Source organism: Crinia signifera, chromosome 7 (genome assembly GCF_055691185.1).
Source record: "Crinia signifera chromosome 7, ASM5569118v1, whole genome shotgun sequence".
Classification (NCBI taxonomy): Eukaryota; Metazoa; Chordata; class Amphibia; order Anura; family Myobatrachidae; genus Crinia; species Crinia signifera.
The window spans coordinates 51,144,601-51,156,965 of record NC_139223.1 but is presented as its reverse complement, the minus strand read 5'-3'; the positions used below and the strand labels follow the sequence as shown (position 1 = coordinate 51,156,965).

General features: G+C 44.1%; 1 protein-coding gene across 3 annotated transcripts in view; it reads right to left on the bottom strand.

Annotated features, from left to right (window-relative positions):
- The window catches only part of MAD1L1 (mitotic arrest deficient 1 like 1), a 618,640-nt gene that overhangs the window by 223,910 nt on the left and 382,365 nt on the right, over positions 1–12,365 (bottom strand). The gene's annotated exons all lie outside the window — the stretch shown is intronic.

Sequence of the window (12,365 nt, the reverse complement as noted above, 5' to 3'; positions counted from 1 at the left end):
ATTCATACATTCCAGAAGTACCAATGCATATTGCAATGTGATTTTAAAGGCTAAATTCTGCAAACTCAATTACTGATAAATCGCTCCCTAGATCAGTGGTTCTCAAACTCGGTCCTTAGGACCCCAGACAGTTCACGTTTCCCAGGTCACCCGGCAGGTGCACAGGTGAATTCATTACTGACTGACACATTTTAAAAGATCCACGGGTGGAGCTAATTATTTCACTTGATTCTGTGAGGAGACCTACACAACATGCACTGTGTGGGGTCCTGAGGACCGACGTTGAGAACCTGTGCCCTAGATCACTCAAAGAAACATTACTAACAAAACAAGAGGTTAGATGGCGACATAAATTTATTTACCCCTTTAGTGGCACTGCCGAGAATATTCTGGGGTTTGCTCCAGTGCGCAGACTGGAAAACCCGGAAAAGCCTCCGCCTGCACTCCCTCTTGCCGGGCAGCGCCGCTGAGCTGAGCACTGAAATCAGCGTCGCACTCAGCTTCTGCGGCTGCCCAGCTCCTGCTGCCTGGCCCCGCCTCCTTCCCCTGGCTGCGCACAGCATGACCTTGTAACATCACACCGCACACAGCCGGGTTGCCGGGGGGCAGGGCCGGCCCGGACCGGGGGGGGGGGGGGGGGGGGGTAGTGGTGGGGTTTTTTATTTAGTGAAAGCTCTCCAGAACAAACTCCCCTAGTGGGGAGTGCGCCCTAAAATAACCCACCAGTGAAGGGGTTAATACAAACTATGCTACACAGAAGCATAGTAGCTATCCCACTACATCCAAACAACCTGATTGATTCCCATCCTCCAATAATATTATAAGGTTATTACAGTCACCTCTGTTGTGACCATGAATAGTCCAGTCTGCCAGGCTTTATTTCCTACACGTTTTAATAGGTTATTACTAAACAAATGAGAAAGATACCAACGCAACTAGTGGCAAGAGGCCAAGATGTTATCATTCCTCCCGTGGTTATGCTGAAATAGATTTAAAGTCCAGTGTAACCTTGATTTTTTTTTTTTGTTTAATAGAGTCACACTTAATGATCTTTAGCACACAGAGTAATAATTCCATTATTATCGCATCTAACAAGATATTAGAAGGGAAACGCCATTATGTTCCGGGCAAGATGAACAGCCCTGAAGCATAATATATTAATGGCATCGTTTTAACACAGAATCCATCTAAATCAAACTCTTTCATGTAATTTTAAGCTATTTGAACGGGTCGGATTACAGAAGAGGTGTTATGGCTTTCATATCTCAGGTGCCAGCTGTTAGCCACAAAACAGAGTCATCATCTCTCGCTTTTCACCCGCAGCGTCTAATATAAAGCAAGATGTCTATTACCGCGTGTGTTGCGGGCAGACACAACACAGCCATTCTAATAGGGCATGACTATATCGTAATAAGGAGTTACGGACAGGGTTAGGGGGGGGGGGGTTGCGGGGAGGCGGTGGTGACCCGGGGGAAGCGAGCGCATCTCGTGCGCGTGCGTCCCCTTTCGCTGTACAGATGGGGGGGGATGGTGGCTGGCGTCGCCATCCCCTGCAATGCTGAGCCCCGATCCATCTGTATGTAAGAGTGGTCTGAGGCACGTTCTGAACGAAATGGGAGGGCAGCTGATATCTGGTGATGTCAGCTGCCCACCCCCACGTCGGCCACATCGTGGCGTCATTAGCGTGAGAACGCCCATCGTTCTCATGGCAAAGCCCATAAAATGCTGGTAGTTCACGTATACTAATGACGCCACCCCTCTCCGCTCCCGGCCACAGTCCTGGGTGTGTGCATCCAGCGATCTGTATAGTTGCGTATGCACAGAAATGCGCATGCACAGTAACAATGCGAACAAACGGCAGTTGCGAACAGACCTGAACAAGGTCCAATGGGTATTCGATTTGCTCATTGCTCATTTTACCCTTGCATAAAATTGTTCCAGGTATCTCTTATTCGTTCACTGTGAACAATGAACCACAACCAACATGGCTGCCTTGCACGATGCCCTGTGTAGAAACATTTTATGGTACTGATGATCTACAGAGGTTCTTGACATTTCATTTCACCTACAGTAGCTCATTTTCTGTCATCAGTTGCAATCACTGCCCAATTATAGGTCTCCTAAAATGGCCCCATCACCTGGAAGATCCAAAATGTCTGCCAGACTGCTGCAGTAATCCACATCGGAAATAGCGGCGGCACATTGCTTACCCCCCTCTGTATAGATAAAACCCCTTTATTGTGTTCATTGATACTGTATTGTATTCAGGTATAGCGGTATATTCATATATATTTTGCCTACAATGCCAAGTGTATTCAGCCCCATTTGACAAACAGTGCTAAATAAATAAAATTATATTTATTCTAGCTATTAAAAAATCTAATTATAAAAAATGGGGAAAGGGGGGATAGGGGAGAGGCCAAGGGCACTGGGCTAATTTGACAGGGGTAAGAAGGCATACTCCAATCAACACAATCAATTGAATCACGTTATATAGTTGTGGAGGTGCTCCCAGGGAGTACAGTAGGGTAAGTATAGGCAAAAAAATTGAGAAAGCCTCTGGTGAAACGTACGTCTCGGATGTGAGGTCTCCGCTGTGCACAAGCGGGACCCTGACCGCCTCACCTACCTTTTACTCAGTTCCCCTGTAACCCTGCATACTTATCCAGACAGCTCACGGACCGCATTATCTGCACACCTCAGACGCTCCAACCGGCGGCTCACTGCTAACACATTGCCGGCTTCTACGGTCTAACTGAGACTGTATCCATCTCAGGGCGCACTTATCACGGACTCCCACCTCCAGCTTACTCTTTGCCGGCTCCCGCTGAACACTCACCGCTTGATCGTGGGACTCCGGCGTCTGGACATCACGGAGACACGCGCTCTGACTGCCGGTGTCTGCACTCAAGGCATCGGCTTTTCTCCCTCTGTCACAGTGCCTTAATTCTGCCTGGGTCCACTACTTAGACCTTCCAACTACCTGCAAAACGGCCGCCTGGGGGTCCATGTCCGTGAGTCTATCAGCCCTAAGTGGCAGTGTCTGAGTATCTATCATCCAAACTGTTACAGATTTGCATGTATTTTTTAAGAAAATAACTGCTACTCATAACCAAAAAGTGTATTAACACAGTTACATAGCTATGCTAAGATTTAAAAATTCTTATACACTTATACATGCCTAACTGTTCATCTATTGTTCACCAATAGGAACTATAGGGCTGTCATTATATAATCCCTAAAAAATATTTAAAAAATTATACAAAAAACCTGTGTTCCTTTTCCACCACCCTTCTCCTCCCCCTATCTTTTCTGGTACCATTTCCTTTGCACGGTATCTTAGCAGCGAACAGTTGGATCCCAAGTGTCAATTTTTCTGCAATGTCATTTATTTGACAACAGGAAAAGACCTAGGTAATCCTGTTATCACAAACCAGTGTGCACACTATACTTCTTTCCACACCTCACTACCAGGGTGGTATCGCTCAACCTCTGTTCACTACAGTTATTACTGTACACAGAGGACAGCAGCATGCACCAGGGATAAAAGTGAAGGAGTACTCTCTACTAATTACTTGTATCTATTCAGGGTTCTCTCATTTCCAGGGGACCCGATACCCGACTCTGCGCTGTCTTTTGTATAACAGAGCCAGGCAGGTTACCCCTGGAAACAGCAGAAACCGCCTTATCTACACTTCGATACCTGTGACGCTCTCGGGGTCCGCTCAACTGTGCATTCACTGACACTTGTCACATGCACAGGCAGCAGCCACTCCCTAAAGGTGGCCATACATCAGAAAGATATTGTACCCAATCATACAATCTCAATTGATTGTAAGATGGATTGTATGCAGATTGTGCGCACATCTTGTGTACACAAATCATACAATCAATCTTCAGATGGATTGTATGACTGATTGTATGATGGATTGTATGCAGATTGTGTGCACATCTTGTATACACAATCATACAGCAGATGGATTGTATGACTGATTGTAAGATGGATTGTGTGTAGATTGTGTGTCCAAAAACCACCAAGGACTGCCGGGGATTTCAAGGGAAATTGTACACAATCATGAGCGCAATCGATCTTAAGATTGATCTTTCTGATGTATGGCCAGCTTTAGCAATCCAACTCAGGTATTTCCATTTCTATTTAATCTTATTCTATTACTTATAAAAACCTCGGTGGAACTTATATACAGTTACATTGTCCAAATGCCAACATTTGGATACAATAGATGACAGTGATAGTATTGTTATTTACAGGGAACATATGTTGCAATATACCATCATTTAACATTTATTCGTATAACTGAGAACATATATGGTCAGTGGAGGCGCTTTTTGTCTGAAAGGATTTTTAGAAATTTATTCTAGTATAATTATATACCGTCATTTGTACTTTGAGATACTTTTCCTCTTATAATCCACAGACACTTAGAAAACTATATTTCACTACTTTCTCTCATATATACTTTTGTAAACGTTATCTGTATGTCTTTGTCTTATGTCCTTGTTTGACCCAACTTTAGGGTTGTTTTTAACATGAATAAAGCTTAGTCTTAACAGTTACTCATTTTTCTTAGAAGGCTGTGCCCCACCCGGGAGACTTTTTTGATATCCTCCCTTGGATATCCCATTTTTTTGCCTATAAAAAATCTAATTATGTCAAATGACCTTTACTTTAGGATTGCTCTATACAAAAGGTTTCCACAGTGTTTCAGGGATCCGCTATAGCGAAGTATCCTTGACTATCCATTGTAGTTGTGTACATTTGAGAGACAATAAAAACAGATTACTGGTGTGCAGCCAGTAGCAGGAGAAGTGTTTACATTTCTTGTATATTCTGCACATAATTGTGTCACATGACACAAATGTAGAGTTCCAAGGCCCTACAGGCCCATACACAGTAGATGAGAAGGTAAAAGCTATCTTCCACTTTCTCATCAGGTGTGTACACTCACATCGTTAACAATGCCCACTCCACTGCACAGTTAAGCACCCCCTCTCTCCTCTGTTCACTTCAGACCAGAGGGGACCTTGTAAACGAGGGTCATGCTGCAGCATTGTCCCCACCCCACAATAGCTCCCTAGCCGCCGGCACCGTTGGGGTACATGCTGGCTGCCAGCATGTACTTACCGATGCTGGCAGCCAGCTGGATCCCAGTCAATATCGCCAGGTACACACATTGGCCCTTATTCTGGATCACTCGTAAAAGGCAAATTCCTTCTCAAATGGACAAAACCATGTGCACTGCAGGTGGGGCAGATGTTAACATGTGCAGAGAGAATTAGATTTGGGTGAGTTATTTTGTTTCCGTGCAGAGTAAATACTGGCTGCTTTCTTTTTACACTTCAATATAGATCTCACTTTGAAGTAAAACCCCACCCAAGTCTAACTCTCTCTGCACAAGTTACATCTGCCCCACCTGCAGATGTTATCAATATTCAAGCTTAGTACATCTGGCCCTTGGTGTGGGACACAGATAGTGATTATTTTCTGCAGGCATGTCCAAACTATAACCATCCAGCTGTTGTGAAACTACAAGTCCCATCATGCCTTGCCACAGTTTTGCTAATAGGGAATGCTAAAACTATCCCAACATGCCCAGCAAGGCATGCTGGGAAGTGTAGTTTCACAAAAGCTGAAGGGCCATAGTTTGGACATGCCTGATTTACTGTATTTCAACATTTATTGCCCATCAATGCCTTCTAGACCTGAAGGATAATCACAGCTGCAGGCCCCTCATACCATCAGGAAGATGTGAACCTAGTGACCTACACCAGAAAAAAGGCTTTACGCCATCCCAGATCACCAAAGATTAGGTGAAAGGTAACGTCAATGAAAGAAAACGCAAGAAGATACCATCAGTGAATGATTTTATCCGTTAAATATAATCTATAAAAATATTAGAAAATGGTACTTGTTTCCTATCTGGGCGCCCAGGTTTTCTACGTACGGCACCGTAATGAAATCGGATCGCATCGCATCGTACACATACACGATATTGAACGATGCGATGCGATCCGATTCGATTTCCCATAGGAAACAATGTGAAATGGCTCAATTTAGCCAAATTATCATAGGAACAATAGTAAATGGGCCAAAAACACCCCTGAACATTGAAATGTCCCCCCAAAAGTAGTTGACGCCACCCCGCCATCAACGTGAACCCGAAGCGTGGCGAGCGCAGCGAGCCCGCGAGGGGCGGCGGTACGCGTCCTCCGACCTTTTCATGCCCTACTATCCACTAGGGCGTGGAGTGAGAATAGAATAGTGTGGCGAGCGCAGCGAGCCACCGAGCCCGAAGCGTGGCGAGCGCAGCGAGCCCCGCGAGGGGACGCGGATACCTTCACAGTTATACGCGTCCCCTCGCGGGCTTCCCAGGTGTCCATGGCGACGCGGACACCTGGGAAGCCCGCGAAGGGACTCGTTTACCTGTGAAGGTATCCGCGTGCGCTCGCCACGCTTCGGGCTCGGTGGCTCGCTGCGCTCGCCACACTATTCTATTCTCACTCCACGCCCTAGTGGATAGTAGGGCATGAAAAGGTCGGAGGACGCGTACCGCCGCCCCTCGCGGGCTCGCCACGCTTCGGGTTCACGTTGATGGCGGGGTGGCGTCAACTACTTTTGGGGGGACATTCCACTGCTCTGTGGGTTTTTTTGGGGTTTCTGGCCCATTTACCATTCTTCCCTATGCTGATTTGGGTAAATTGATCCATTTAACATTGTTTCCTATGGGAAATCGAATCGGATCGCATCGCATCGTTCAATATCGTGTGTGTGTACGATGCGATGCGTTCAGATTTCTCTACGGAGAATAGCATGGTGCGCAATTAACTTAGCGGGCGCCCAGATAGGAAACAAGTACCTAGAAAATAAATAACAAAATAGCACAAAACTATTATGAAGGAGTAATTGAAATGCGCAAGAAACGGCTTGCTTGAAACTCACTGGAATAATGGGAACTCTGAATATAGCTACAGATGAAGGAGTCATTGGAAATCCTTTATCACCAGAATAGGATATAGGCGAAACAGATGAGAAACACCCACAAGTGGTAACTATTATCTGTACCTTAACACAGCACATATGGGGAGACGGAGAAGAAGTTTGGCACAAATTTAAGTTGCAACAGACTATTAAATATTATGCCTGGAGCAGGAGCGAGAAAATCCCCCAAAGTCCATTAGAAAAGTAATTCAGACAAGTTCTCTATGTAAAACACTGAACAACAGCGACTCAGTGACTACGCTTATTTCAGAAAGCAATCTGCAGTCAAGGGCAGCGTTGGGTAGCAGTAAAGACTTCACACAGAGGGAGCCCTTAGGGCCTGTTCACACCTAGGGGGCGTTAAAATGTTACAGTTACAAACACTTAAAATTTGCATTAAAAATAAGAAATATGCTTCTTAAGGGTAGTTCTCGTGTGCATTCTAAGGCTTAACAGCGCTGGTAATAACGCACAACCTATTTCCCAGGCACCATTACACTAGTTTTGTGCACGCGTAAAGCACATTAAAACCGCACGAGTAAACCGCTTCGGAAGCATGTGATCATTTTCATGTATTTTAACTGAGATCTACCAACGGTCCATGTTTTCCAGGTTACCTCGCTGGTGCACAGCTGTAGTCATTACTAACTGTCACATTTTAAAACCTGCTGCATTCATTCCTACTATAGATCCACAGGTTGCCTGGAAAACATGCACTGTTGGTAGATTTTGAGGACAGGTTTGGCCACCCCTGCTGTAGATGGATGAGACCGTATAGTACTCTAAAAAAAAAATGCTCTGGAATTAGCAGTAATTTTCTGTGACTTTATGATACAGATTAAACAGGATTTGTTCAATAACCATCATGGTTTAATTAATGCAGGGGTATAATGAGAGTGCATTCATTCTGATTACAGAGCAATAGTCAGGAATAGAAGCAGCTTTCTGCTACATAATACCATGTATTTGTGTGTAGCTGTAGACTTCATGTGACTATGATAAATGGCGGTATACTGGCAGCACACGCGCTCACAGACTATGACGGAAATAGTTTTTTTCACATCCATTGTTGCACGCTCAGCAAGCCTGTGTTCTAATCCCTGGCTGACGTCACAGCACAGAAATCTGGGAGGCAGGGGACGGTTTTTCGGATGAAGAATAAAATGTAAACAGTGCGAGAAATTTCATCTGGCTCCTGTTAAAAGGAGGACGTAATCTGTGGTTTTCCAGCCGCTGTTTAACTACAAGTACCAGCAAACACTGCCAGCCAAGAACTGCCTACTTCTGACTTGGTTTGGAACTGCTGGAAATTGTAATAGTTTCAAAACAAATACTTTTAATTAAATCTGTGGCCGGTTTTCTTTTCTTTTTCCAAATGCAAAACTGGTATCTCCAGTTGCGCTACTGCAGCCATAGAGAAGTTTTTAAGCATGTCAAGGGCAGCTTAAGACGTAGGAGCTCGTATACAACGCACTAAGGCTTGGAATGTGGGTGGTAAGTCTTGGATGGGAAACATTGCATTAGGCTTGACACACCAGAAAGAAATGTCGGCGCACCCATCGTTCTGTCGACAGAGCATCCGATCCAGGTTACCATATACATGTACCAATCAGACTGTGACCAACAGTCTTCATGACACAGCTGGGCAGACATCTGAGTTTGTCAATCCAGCTGTCACGTCAGGGATGCAGCAAGTGTATGGTGGTCGGTGAACCACCCATATACACACATCCAGATGCACCAATATACAGTATATATATTGGCCATAGGCTGTGCAGGGCTGACGCAGTATGTCTGCTAATGACGTTCACAGTCAAATCGCTTGTATAGACCACCCAACTTGCTAGCGATACATCGGCCAGTATGGACCTAAGCTTACTCTGTGTCTGGATCATCCTCCCCACCCTACTCCTGTCTAGATTAGCACCCCCCCCCCTTCCCTACCCCTGTCTGGATCAGCCCCCCCCCCCCCCCACTTCCGGATCAGTCCCCCCCACTTCCACCTGTCTGGATCAGACTGTAATTTCTCCTCTACTGGCAACTTAGTACACAGTTCTCCTCAGTGTACTGCTGGGAAGCTTAGTAGGTCATCCAGATAATATGTCGTCAGTAAATAAGTAGACATGCATAACGTCGACATGGACGTTAGGTCAACATTTAAAAAAAAAGGTCAACATGCACTAGACAATGACAAATGTTAACGATCGACACATGAAAGTCTACATTTTTCACAATTAAAAAATAAAAACTAATCCATTTACGTGAATTCAATACGGGAATGGTAAATGGCGACGTTGACCTAAAAAAAGTATGAAAAACACTGTTAGACACTGTTTATCCAATGATCCACACCGCTGTGTACCAAGCTCTCCTCTACCCTTGCCTGCCTCGCTGTTTCCGCACAGTCACAACACTGGCTTCTTGGAGCCCTCCTTAGTAATTGCTTTGTGGCTGCAGTTGTTGTGAGCAGCAGAAAAGCAGTTTGGTATTGGTTCCACCATTGCAGTCTGATTGGTTAATATTACAGAAGCACCAGCCTATTGTAATCAATAAAAGGAGCTTCAGAAAGACCTGGGACTCGACAAATTGCTTTTTCAGCCACCGATCGTGTCTAGATTCGCTTTAGAGACTCCAGATTTATGGTAACCCTCATTCAGTGGGCAGTAGAAATGTAAGCGGAAATGTCAGATGTGACCAGCAGTAAGATTTAAAAATCATTTCTCAGGCACCATTGCTTTACCAAGCAAGAAGTTACTTTCCTTTTAGAATTTGTAATATTTTCTAAAAAGGTCAACAGGTGCAGCTAATTTCACAAAGTAAATGTTTAACATAGATCGCATAATATTCTCACATAGCTAATACAGATGCTGCTACAGCTGCTCAAAAGAGAATGATGGATTAATCTAAAGCAAAAATAATGCAACCAGAAGATCCGCATAAATAATTCATTTATTTGTTCAGTAACTGTTTGTAGAATGTATACGTTGTGTGTCATTAAACACATACCCCTTTGTCTTTGCTATGATTGTGCTGCTGCCAATTGGTAAAGTAGAGTTTTCCATTTATGGCCTCCTAGAACCAGCTGGGAGATCCTTATAACTGTTACTTTTCAAACGTTTCTAATGTAATAACTTCATTACCATGTTTTCTGATTATTTTGCACAGCTCAATTAGATTCAGCCTTGGCAATAAGTTCTATAATTAAAAAACTACTAATTAAAAGAGAGTCAAACTGATGGACTCCAGGGCTGGATAATGTGGACCACCACTCACACAGGAGCTGGTGGGTCCTGGAACTGAGGGACTTGTACAGCTCTCCAGGACTCAGCTGGTGATACAGCAAAAGGTAATGCAGTTGAGTGGTAAGGGTTAGACACTAGTGGGGGACTTAGTGTGAGGCAGTGTGTATGTATGCTGGGAAGGAGTGTTAGACACACAGGGGCTTTTTAAGTAAGGAGGCGGCCTATGTTCAGCCTCTTCCGGGCAGTGGTGAATAATGTAGTATGCTTAGTAAATGCTATTAAGATTGCATAAACAGTGCCTTATGTTTATCTTGCCGTTACTGTCCTGTACCCCTCCTCCCCCCCCCCCCCCACACACACCCTTGCATTATAGCTCCACACTACATAGTTCTCGCTTTTTACACCTTAACGTTAAAACGGTCCTCCACCTCTTGGCCTTGGTGGTCTAGAACCGTTCATATAAGAGACCTTTAGGAAATCTAAATACGTTCTGTCCTCATAGCAATCTTACACATAAAAGAGGGATATGCATTCGGTTTTATAAACATCTACCATTGAATGTTATCACATCACTAAGATGCTTAATCAGAGGCGCCTGGTTGGAGATGTACGTTATATGCCATATACATTTGATAATGTTTGTGTCCAGGCCAGATTCTTCTCCTAAGAAACTGTAATTGGTAGAGTAATGTTTAGAATATGCTTGATAACCTCACAAGTCAATCCAGCAGACAATACAATAGATCTTCTACTCCCTTATTCATTTATCACGTGTTAGGCATCATTAAAGGACCACTCTCAATCCCCACCTAAGTACTGAGATATGGAAGAATCTGACTACTCATGTTGACGCACCCACGGCACTGGCACGCCAACTAGGCAACTACAACGGACGAGAGATAGGTTGAAAAAAACTGCTTGATGCCCCTGAAAAAGCCTGAGAGACTTAGGTAGGCTCAAAGTCTCCTGCTCTATGCCAAGGCTGAGAACTCCATTAAATAGCTAACCGAGACACTATATGTAAAAAAGGAACAAAGTGGACACATTGTTGATGTGCATACGGATGTCAAAACTCTCAGAAAGCAATATATTTACTATTAAATATATCTCTGGCAAAATGACTTATGACATAATCAGATTACAGTGACATAACCAGAATACAGTGACATAACCAGAATACAGGGACGTTCAAGCAAGTGTACAAAAAACCTTTATTGTATGGAAACAACCAAAGTTCCTTGTTACATTCTGTGGAAATGGTTCTGAATTACCGGTCTTGTCATGATCTGCCTAAATTATCACCTAACTAGTGTAAGGTGTTGTAGGCCGAAAATAAAGCCAAATAAACTCTAATAGAAAATGCACACAAGGCCTCAGGGCCAGATGGATTTTTCTGACAATGTTATGAGACATTTTATGAATTAATTTGCTCAATCTAGTTTAACTGTTCAATAACATACTGAAGGGTTACAAGATTGGCAAAATTCTAGCTTTGAGAAAAGCAGCAATCTATATTGATGGCAAATACACAAATAACTTCAATGAGTACTGTTCCATTTTGCTGCAGAACCCTGATGTCAAGACCTATGCAAAGGTTCTAGTAGATCACTTAAATGTGATCCATGGTAATCAGAAGGACTTCATATGTGGGAGGTACAGATGGAACCACCATCATCTATACTGCTGTCGGGGTGCCATTCGCCAAGGTGCACAGAGAATGGGGAATGCGTGTGAGACACTCACGTGCCCCATGTGTGACAATGGACGCTGTCGTGTCCCCATCTCAGTGAATGGCACGCCAAGACTGAAAGCTATTGCGTGCCAGCCGAATGAATGAGCGCGGCTCCATCGGTAGGTCCATGGTAACACTAGCTGGGTTATTCGTCTCGACCATATTAACAACTCACAGAAAGTCTCAGCCTTGTTGCCTTCTCTCAAATTGTCATGTGACCAGATTAGCTGGTCCTTTATGATACGTGCCTTTAAGCAGCTTGGGTATTGTAGGGACTTCCTATTAAGGAACTGCACTAATCTCCTTCTAGTCACTAGACAGGGGTCTCTCATTTGATATTTGTATTGGTCATCAAAATCAAGAGCACATTTGCAGCAAAGTACAAGCAAAATGT